The sequence below is a fragment of the Peromyscus maniculatus genome, chromosome 21 (genome assembly GCF_049852395.1).
Source record: "Peromyscus maniculatus bairdii isolate BWxNUB_F1_BW_parent chromosome 21, HU_Pman_BW_mat_3.1, whole genome shotgun sequence".
Lineage (NCBI taxonomy): Eukaryota > Metazoa > Chordata > Mammalia > Rodentia > Cricetidae > Peromyscus > Peromyscus maniculatus.
This window is the reverse complement of record NC_134872.1, coordinates 67,565,227-67,575,821: the sequence shown is the minus strand read 5'-3', so window position 1 is coordinate 67,575,821 and position 10,595 is coordinate 67,565,227. Positions and strand designations below refer to the sequence as shown.

The 10,595-nt window shown below is 42.8% G+C and overlaps 1 long non-coding RNA gene across 1 annotated transcript; it reads left to right on the top strand.

Annotated features, from left to right (window-relative positions):
* Nucleotides 1–866: 866 nt before the first annotated feature.
* LOC143269983 (uncharacterized) lies at nt 867–10,296 on the top strand. The gene is made up of 4 exons (XR_013046798.1): nt 867–909; nt 1,559–1,682; nt 2,779–2,964; nt 7,143–10,296. It is a non-coding gene; the product is annotated as an uncharacterized LOC143269983 (long non-coding RNA).
* Nucleotides 10,297–10,595: the final 299 nt, after the last annotated feature.

Genomic DNA, 10,595 nt, shown 5'->3' with positions numbered 1-10,595 from the left:
AGTGTGCTCACAGTGCCATAGCCTAACAGTGAATCCTGCATTCAGATCCTAACCCCCAGATTATGATACACACTCCATGAATCCTGCATTCAAATCCTAACCCCCAGATTATGATGCATGTTGCCTTCGGAAGGTGAGTAGATCCTGAGTGTGTCAATCGAAAGGACAAGATAAGGATCAGAGATCCCTGGTCCCTCTACCAACGTGGTAGCCATGATTAACTCACAGGTCCCAAATCCTACACCACTTCTGTCTGGTTGTCCTCATCCTATAGAGAAGAGATAAAGATTTCTGATCTTATAGCCCACATAACGTATGACAGACTAAGCAAAAAAGGAAAGAAAAAAGAGGAAAATCATTTTCCACAGAATAAAACTAAGTGGCAATCCAGTAAACTTGATTGCTTCAAATTCAGTTGGAAAATGATATATTTTCCAATGCAATTTCAGTTATATAAACTGTAGCCTGTCCAAATCTAACGCTGGTTTTTTTTTTTTTTGTTGTTGTTGTTTATTTGTTTTAATAGACTAAAGGAGATCTCGGGAAAATTAGGACTTTACGTCAGGATCTCCCAAATTGTGTGTGTGTGTGTGTGTGTGTGTGTGTGTGTGTGTGTGTGTGTGTGTATTTATATATAATCTTTTAAAGAATAGGTAGTCATAGTACATAAAAGTAAGTTACTAAAAATGTAAATAATTTTTTTTAATTAACAGATTGAGGCAAGGATGTTCTTTCTGGTAAAAGAAATGCAGTTTGTGGGAGATTATGTTATGTAAGAGAGCTATACCACGAGTGAACAGCAGGTGGCAGCATCTGCACAGCCTCTATTGCCGTCACGGTCGCCGTGAGCTAATGATTCACCAAGTGTGGGACTTTGCAACATTCACTTATCAGAAGCGCTACTTGTGTGTGAGTACATTCTTTGGTTATATTCTATTTTAGGATAGCATGCTTGTGTCTTATCAGAGGACTCCACTAGAATCGTTAATCTTTAAAATGTTCTGAATGAGTCATGTCAGATTGTTCGTCAACTCCGAAAGGAAGACACAGCATCTCTTCGCTCCTGTAGGTTGGTGACAGATGAGGCTATGGAATTAGAAGGGGTGCAGAATTCATAGAATCAAGGGTACAGGGTTTTTTAAAATCTAAAATAATCATTCAGTTCATTAAGAAATGAACTCATTAATTCGCTGGTGGATATGTTTGCGTACTCAGGAGCCCTAGGGATGATTTTCTTCAAAACATGCCCTGGTATAAACGACCAGGGGGAGGTTGGAGAGGTGGCTCAGTGGCTAAAAGTAAAGACTGCTTGCTGATTCCCAGCATCCAAAACCCACAGGCAAAGGGGGTGCTTCAAGGTTGGGGTTTGGGGGAAAATGAGATGGTGTTAAAAAAAAAAAAATAAAGCAACCAGCCACAGCATCATCCCAACTACCATATTTTGTAGTCACTGGCAGAGGGTACCTCTGGAGACACAAACTGTTTCTCCTTTGAATGCAGCATCCCACTCTGTTCTCTGTTACCCTGAAAACTAACACAGATATGTGCTCCTATGCAGTTCTCACAGGTGAGCCTCCAAACCTAAGAGGTCTCTGAAGAAATAGAAGGCAAAGTCTCTGTGGCCCTGGAGTCTGTTATTTCCTGTTGCAGAGGCACACGGGTGCAGCTTTAGGACACCAGAGGTCAGTAACAAAGGTGACAGACAGAGCAGTCTGCAAAAAGGCTGCCTTTCCATGCTCCATTGTCAACAGCCATGAAGTGGGCAGCAACTTTCCAACACACACACACACACAACATACACACATATGCACAGTATGTATACCATGCACACACTATACACACACCAGACATACACACACACTATACACATACCATACATACATGTTTTATATATATATATATATATATATATATATATATATATATATATATATCACTTACACTATACATATACCACACATACATACGCCAGACCATAAACACCCACAGACACACAAACACACACACAACTACACACAACAATACACCCTGCATACAATGACTAGGCTCTTAGTACTCAGCGGAGCCTCTAGACTGTGTGGATCCTCCTCTGGCAACAATACCTTCAGGATGTGGTTAAAGGTGCATAAGACTCTTCCCACCAAGCAATTTCAATTACAAAATATTTTTAAGGAACCATAATAGATTACAAAGTAAAATTTATAAAGTAAAAATATATTCTTATATTACTGAAATTGTGTCCCAACTCGATGATAGCTAGACTGTTAGCTTTCCTCCAAAAGGGAACACATTGTTTTTTCAATGGAAAAATAAAATATTTACCTCTGCATCCTTTTGACAAATATTCACTGAGTGGCATGTACTGTTCTGAGTACTGAGGTACAAAAGAGAACACAGTATTTCATGTCCCTTCCCTTGAAAAGATTAGAGTCTACAATGCCAGACAGAAATAACCCAAGTAAACAAGCTAAAAAACCTAATTATTCTATATCAGGTGACAGATCCTAAGACAGCCAAAGTGAAGTGCCACAATGAAGTAACTTAAAATAACCAAAATGTGAGGGCTAGAATTACCAAGAGGGCCTTGGCCAGGCCCTATCGATCTGAACAAGCATTCCTGCCTTTCTCTGCTGTCTGGTGTTTTGCTGGCAGTGGCCAGTGCTGCTTGACTTGAGAGACATCACTCCAGTCCTCCAGCCTCCCATGATGCTCTGTCTCTCCATGTGTCCATCCATCTGTCCTTGGCTCGCTGTGTCCACACATTTTCCTTTTGTATAGGCTACCAGTCACATTGGACTACAACCCCATCTGATCATCGAATCGAGATCTCCACCATGAGTACCTTGTTTACAAATTCACAGCCTGAGCTGTTGGACATGAGGATTTCAACAAATTGTTTGGAGAGGACACATATAACTCAACTCACCATACTCACAATGAAAAAGTGAATTAAAAAGAACTGAGGTGAGATCAGAGGCCAGGGACAGTGACACATGTGATAATGGCAGTATTGGGGGAGGGGGGAGGTAGGAGGATAGTGAGTTCAAAATCCACCTAGGCTCCATGGTAAGATACTGTCTCAAGAAAGAGAAAGAGATGAGGAGTGCAGTGAGTATAGGGGGGTATCTGGGGTTCAGCTCAGTGGAGTGCTTGTCTAGTAAGCACGTATGAGATGCTGCCTGAGGACCTGGGCTCAATGCCCAGTGGAGTGAGTGGGGGAGGGCTGTACGGGAAGAGGAAGAAGCATGTCTGGGTGGACAAGAAAGGGACATTTAAAGAGAGATGGGAAGAGTTGAAGAGATAGGGGTAATTAATTGAGCTATGCATATAACTAGTAAGTATCTTTCACAAAAGTGGGAGTTTTTTGTTGTTGTGGTAGTGGTGGTTGGTTGTTTGGTTGGTTGTTTGGTTGGCTTTTGTTTTTTTGGAACAGGGTTTCACTGTGTAGCCCTGGCTGTGCTGGAATTCTATAGAACGGGCTGGCCCCAAACATACAGAGTTCTGTCTGCCTCTGCCTCCCAAGTACTGGGATTAAAGGTGTATGCCATCACTGCCTAGCCAAAAGCAGGGTTTTAAGTGCTCAAAATATACTATAATCATTTTTTCACTCTCTAAAATATTTGCTATGATTAGAAAACCCTACAAAAAATGACAGCCACAAATCATTCCTCCTAAGTCTGAATAAAGAGATGATTCTCAGGTATTTCCAACAAGAACAGAAGAAACACTATCTGTATTAGTTTAGTTTTTAAGGTGTGCATGTGTATATGTGCGCGCGTGCACACACACACACACACACACACACACACACACATATACAAATGCAGGCATGCCCACATGTGAATTTGTATATGTGAATATACCACTGGAGGAGACCAAAGGGGGTCTCAGGTACCCTGAAGCTAGAGTTGCAGGTGGTTGTGTGAGAACAGCATTTTCTCTTCACAGATGTGCAGTCTCTCCAGCCCCCAGATAGACTGTATTGCCATGAATAGGGCAGAGAACAGAGAAATGTGAGGTCCCTTTGCCTTTACAAAGTCTAGTATTTTTTTTAAGACATGGTTTCATGTAGCCTAGACAGGTTTCAAACTTGCTCTAAGGCCAAGGATGACCTTGGATTTATGATCCTCCTGCCTCTACCTCCCAAGTGATAGGAGGGAGTACAGGCATGAACTCCTTTTTCTTGACCACTGGTTTAGAAACTGAAGATGCTTCAGGAAGTGTAGAGTGAATTCTCATGACAACAGAGAGCCATGGCCACTCACGAGGGAGCCATAAAGCCTTCCTGCTCTAAGTACTTACGTAACAGAGAACTTTCTGGAACAGTATCCTTAAGGCAACATTACCTTGTACAGCATCAGCTTTAGCAATGCAGTCCATAGCCCTCCAACGTCACTGTCATGAAGTCAGCTTCCCCTGGATGGCCTTATCTAACTAACCTTCATCAGTTCCCAGAGGTCCCATGTTTAAAAATGTAGTCAAATTACATCCTCACCCCCCTGATACTTCACAATGAAAAAACTGTTCAATATCCAAACCATAATTCTCTTCTCACTCCTAGAATTCCCTCACCCTTGTTCTCTCCATTTGAAAACACAATCCTGCCCCTAGGTGTAGAAAACGTTGGTCTGTCTGACTGTTGCTTACTGCTCTGCAGATAGACTAAGTTACACAAAGGGCACACACAGATGCTGCTCTCCATTGCCACTAACTCACATGAGGAGAATATTTCTGAATTAGCTTGGCAATGTTCGTGCAGGTGCAGAGCCGAGGTGGGTCCCCACCGTGACAATTTAGGTCACACTCTCACCATACTACAATCAAACAGCACCAGCCACCCAGCGAACCATGAGACCTGCTTTGTAAACCAGAGAGGGAGGCATTCCCTGGTGCATCTGTTCTGAAAGTGATTTGAAACTTGGGCCACCTTCAGAGTGTCTTCCAGAAATGGCCCATAAATTTAAAACTGAGCATCACCTCCTTGAGAGCCATCTGGTGCTGATTTTCCTACCGCACCTCCTGAGAACCCAAAAGAGGAAGGAAATCATAATTCTTTTCTTCGCAGCTGCAGAAGTTGTCATCAAAGTTTGTTTTTATTTTACCTATAAATGAGACCCAGCATTCAGAGCAGGGCAGGCTTTTATTAAAGCAAGGGCTTAGAGGCCAGCAGGGAATGACTAACTTGTCTATATTTAGTCCTGATGGCTTTGGGTCATCTTAGCTTCCCAGAATTGGACAATGTGATTCTTCAGGTCCAGGACAATGATGGGAGAAGTGCAGACCCCGAGCAAATCTGTTAAGGAATGGTTTCTATTTCCAAGAGCCAACACATTGTTTTCCTCTGTTCTTCCCTTTGCAGAGTACATACAGTCTTTCTACCTCTTCTCCTTTTTCACGGGAAAGCCTTTGAGTCTACTGTTTTTGTCTATGCTTATTGTGCCAATGTCAACACCCTCCCTAATCCCAATCTTTCTTAAACTGTTGACTTTAAGAATTACATGCATGTAACTCATGAAGGTAGATGTAAATTTTGATGACTATATAATCTATTTTATGTATGGTACAAAAGAGATAGAATTAATATAAAAAAAAAAAAAACCCTAGGGCCACTGTGTCCTTGAGACACCAGGTGGACAGCTCTGTCCCACATACAGCAGCCAGATGACTGTGTGGTACAACTGGAAGGCTCTTCCCACATCTCTGAACTTAACACCTGCTGAGAACCCTGAGTTGTGAGAATGCTCAGTGAAGCTCGGCTTCCTTGGCCAAACTGACCTAGGGTTCTGTGCCCCACAAAAATCCAAATAAGCAAAAAAAGGTTGGAGGATGGTCTGCCTATCTTAACTCACTGTTGGTAAGTTGATTCAACTTTTTTTTCTTAAGAGTATCTTTATCCTTGGTGTGAGTGAGAAAGGAATAGGAAGAGAGGCAAAATAGTAGTTAGTAGCCACTGAGGGGATTTTCTAAATTCCAGCTGAACACAGAGTAACTGGTCCTAGGTCATGGTTTCATGTGGGCTCCTGGGGCTGATGATAACGTATAATCTATTTTCAGAGTGTTTCTTTTAAGAGCTACAAAATGCAATTTAGAGAAGAGAGGTAATGATCAGCCTTAGCCCAGCACTGTTTTACTCTCCCCAACAATACACCAGGGACACTTCATTTTATAAAATACCTGCCCAAGAACCACAGCCACCAGCATGAGGCTCTGTGTTTACACAGGCTATGGAAAGCAGGCTGACATGCCTCACCATCTCCCATTCCTTCTCACCACAGACATTTTGATTGTACAGTTTCAAAATGCATTATTGAGAAATTAGGATGAGAAAAACAACATATAAATGAGCATTAAGCTTGTTCCCACATTATATATATATTGGGGGGTGGGTGACAGTAACTAGAGCAGATTAATCTTGTAACTGAGTCAGTTAACACCAGTAATAAGAGAACTGTGAGAGGTGGCTCCTAATCATTGTGTGAGGTGTCACAAGGAGAAAAAGCAGCTCTCGTTTTCTGATCCCTTCCTCTAAAAAAAAAAGAATATGACTTGCGTTTACTTGTCTTACTCGGTTTTTAAAACTGGTGTGTGTATAATATGTGTATTGGCACACGTGCAAGTGCCACAGCATGCCTGTGGAGATGAGAGGGTAAACTCAGCTAAGGCTCTCTGCCTTCTGCCTTGTGGGAGGGAGGGTCTCGGGCTTGAGTTGCGGTCAGTCTAGCCGGCCTGTGAGCATCTACCTGTCTCTGCCTGCCATCTCACCATAGGTGCTCTGTTCCTATTGAAAGTAGCAACACCTACAGTACCTGGATTCTACATGCTTCCAGCGAGCTCAGCTCTACTCCTCAAGTTTGCCCAGTAGGCCCCCTTCCACGGAGCCATCTCCTCAGCCTCTTAGTTAGTCTTTACTTATCATCCTGAACTTCATTGTCATCCAGCTCAACTTGGGGAGATAAGGAAAATGCAGAGCCCAGGGAGCGGCCAAGGTTGTCACGGTGTCCCCAAAGGTTAGGGGACACTGTGAGCAGATGTGGTGGGGGTGGCTCCTGACCATGGAAGGGGCAGTGCTGTGGTTAAGGTGTAGTCAAATGCTTCACCTTTATCCACCATTGACAACGTTAATTTTCTCATTGGTCTTGCAGTTCCTGGGCCTAAAGCACCGGATGGCTTCCATGACGCTCCTGCCTTCTTTCAACCCAGAGCCCACACACTTGCCATCCGACCTCTCACTCCAGGTGAAAAACCGGGAGCCAGTGTGCTTGGTCCAGCGTTTGCCATGGACAATACATGAGGACAACATTCTTGAAGGTGAAAGTCTATCAAATTTCTCCCCACCTATGGATTTGCCATCATTGATATTATAACATGTGATATCGCCACCCTGCCCCATGAATCCTGGAATAATTCTATGAAAGGAGAAACCCTTATAACAAAATCTTTTCTCTCCGGTGCTCAGAGCATGAAAGTTTTCTGCTGGCTCTGGAACTTTTCTACAAACAGCTCAAAAGGGACAGCATTCAAGAGCTCATGGAGACCAACCATGGAGGCCGAACACTTGGAGATAGAACCCATGGAGGCCGACCATGTCTGACAACAAGCCACTACAGAGAACAGCGATATCTGCAAAGACTATTTTATTGTGAGGAAACATCAGAACCAACCTACGTTCTCTTTCACAATGTAGCTGGCCTGTAGTGCTAAACATCAAGAACTACTCAATTAAAGAAGACTAGAGAGACAATGGGGAAGTAATTCATTTAGAATCCCATACCATGACTGTCATTCTCTTGCTATCGATGACGTAAGGAAACACAAAGACAGAAGAGTGTCTTTAAAAATACTTTATCAATTTAAAGGTGACCTTTCTGGCTGGTTTCAGTGTGACATCTATTTTGTCAGAAATTAGAATAGCCATGCCTGCTTGCTTCTTAGTTCCCATTGCTTGTAGTTCCTCTCTCTATCCTTTTCCACTGAGGTGGTGACTATCGTCGATGAGGAAAGAACGAAAAGGGCATCCTGTTTCTAATCCCATGTTAGCCTGTGTCTCTTTACTGGGGAACTGAGATCTTTACTATTCAGAGTTCTTATTGAAAAATGTGTATTGTTTCCTTTCGGTTGTTTTGTGGTGCTTTCTTAGTCCTCTTTTGATTAACCGATACGGAACTGTCTATTCCCTATGCTTTCCCTTCAGACCAAAGGATTTCTTCCACTAGCCTCTGTAGAGCCAATTTATTGGCCTTAAATTCCCTTAATATACTTCTGCCATGCAAAATTTTCTTTTTTCCTTCTGTTATGACTGGTAGCTCGTTTTGTTTTGTTGTTGTTACAGCAGCCTTGGCTAGCATCTGTGGTCTTTCAATACAAGCAGAACATTATTTCAAGTTCCCCTGGCTTTGAACGTCTCCATTGACAAATCAGCTGTTACTCTTACAGGCCTGCCTCTCTGTGTGACTTGATTTTGCTCTTACATAGCTTTAAGTAGTTTTTCTTTGTTCTGTAAACAAAGTGTTATTGTTTTAACTATTACATGATGTGGATGTTTCTTTTGGTCCTGTCTGTTCGGTGCTCTGTGTGCCTTTTGTATCTCCATAGACAACTTTATCTTTAGATTAGGGAAGTTTTCTTCTATGGTTTTGTCCAAAATATATTCTGTGCCTCTGATTTAAGTTTATTCTTCTTCTCCTGTGCCTGTTATTTCTGAATTTTGCCTTTTATAGTGTTCCAAAGTTCCTGCATATTCCATTCACAGGTATTTTAATATTTAACATTTTCTATGAATGAGTGACCCATTTCCTCTACCTTCTTATCATCCTTAATATTCTCTTTTCCACTTGATCCATTCTACTGGTGAGGCTTCCCACTGAGCTTTTCCATTGATTCACTTAATTTCTCACTTAAAGTTAAATCCAATTTGGCTTTTCTTCAGAAATTCTCTGTTCAGTTCTATTTTCATATCTAGGATTGTTTCCTTTATTTCATTGAACTGGCTGTGTTTTGTGGTGTTCGTTCTGGCATTTTTTCATACTGTCTTTGAGCTCCTGGAACATATTTGTAATTGCTATTCTGAAATCATTGTCTTGTACATCACATAAATTTCTAGGGAATATTACTAAGAGAGTAGTGAGTTTGGGAGGGTGTCTTAGTTAGGGTTTCTGTTGCTTTAATGAAACATCATGATGAAAAGGCTAGTTGGGGAGGAAAGGATTAATTTTGCTGCCACTTCCTGTGGCAATTTAAAAGAAAATGGCCCCCAAAAGGGAATGGCTCTATTAAGAGATGTGGCCTTGTTGGAGTAGGTGTGGTCTTGTTGGAGAAAGTGTGTCTGTGGAGGCAGGCTTTGAGGTTTCATATATGCTCAAGATACCTCCCAGTGTCTCAGATCACTTGCTGTTGTCTACAAGTCAAGACGTAAGACTCTCAGCTATTTCCCCAGCACTATGTGAGCCTGCACACCACCATGTTGCACCATGATGATATTTGACTAAACCTCTGAAAATGTAAGCCACCCCAATTAAATGTTTTCCCTTTTAAGAGTTGCTGTGGTCCATGGATGATCCTTTGAAGGAGAAGTAGTTGAGATCTACATAAGTGAATTGGAGGGGGTGTGTGGCAGAAGGCAAGGAGTGGGGGAAGAGAACATAGAGAAATGGGACGGTCAAGCTGGAACAGGGACAGAGTGGGAGGGCAGGGAGGAAGATACCATGATAGATGAGGACATCATGGGAATAGGAAGAGGCAGGGTGCTAGGGAGGCTCTCAGGAATCCACAAAGTTGACCCCACCTTGCTCTGCTGGCAGTGGTCCAGAGGGTGCCTGGACCAGTCTACTCTGGTGACCAGCCTAGCAAATAACCTAGCTGTCATCATAGAGCCTTTGTCCAGTGACAGATGGGGACAGATACAGAGATCCACAGCCAGGCACCAGACTAAGCTCCAGGAATCCAATTGATGAAAGAGAGGAGAGATACTGCAGGCAAGGGACATCGAGATCATGAAGGGAAGACATGCAGAGATGACCAGCCACACTAGTGGAAGCCCATGAACTGTGGACTGGTGGCTGTGGAGCCCCCATGGGACTGGACTAGGCCCTCTGGATACGGAAGACAGTTGTTTGGCTCAAAGTGTTTGGGAGGCACCAAGGCAGGGGGATCGGGATCTGTCCCTAGTCTATAGGCAGGCTTCTGGAATCTGGTGCCTGTGGTATGACACCTTGCACAGTCTTGGTGCAGTGGGAAGGGGCTTGGACCTGCCTAGGCTCAGTGTGCTGGGCTCTGCTGACTCCCCAAGGGAGACCTCGATTTGGGGCATGTGGGGATACGGGGTGGCTCAGGAAAGAGGGCTGGGGGTGGGAGGAGGGAGGAGGGCAATTGTGGATAGTATGTGGAGTGAGTAGAAAATTTCTTAATAAAGAAAAATGAAAAAAAAAAGTCAATGACATGTATGTGGTCCACACTGACAAAAAGTAACTGATACCTTGACCATGTTTCTTCTTAGTACCATGGGCGAGCTGAAATTACAACCTTGAATTTTAACATTAAAGGTAATTTAACAAGCAAGTGAAACAAGGGAAACATTAAATTTATACTTAACAACCAAA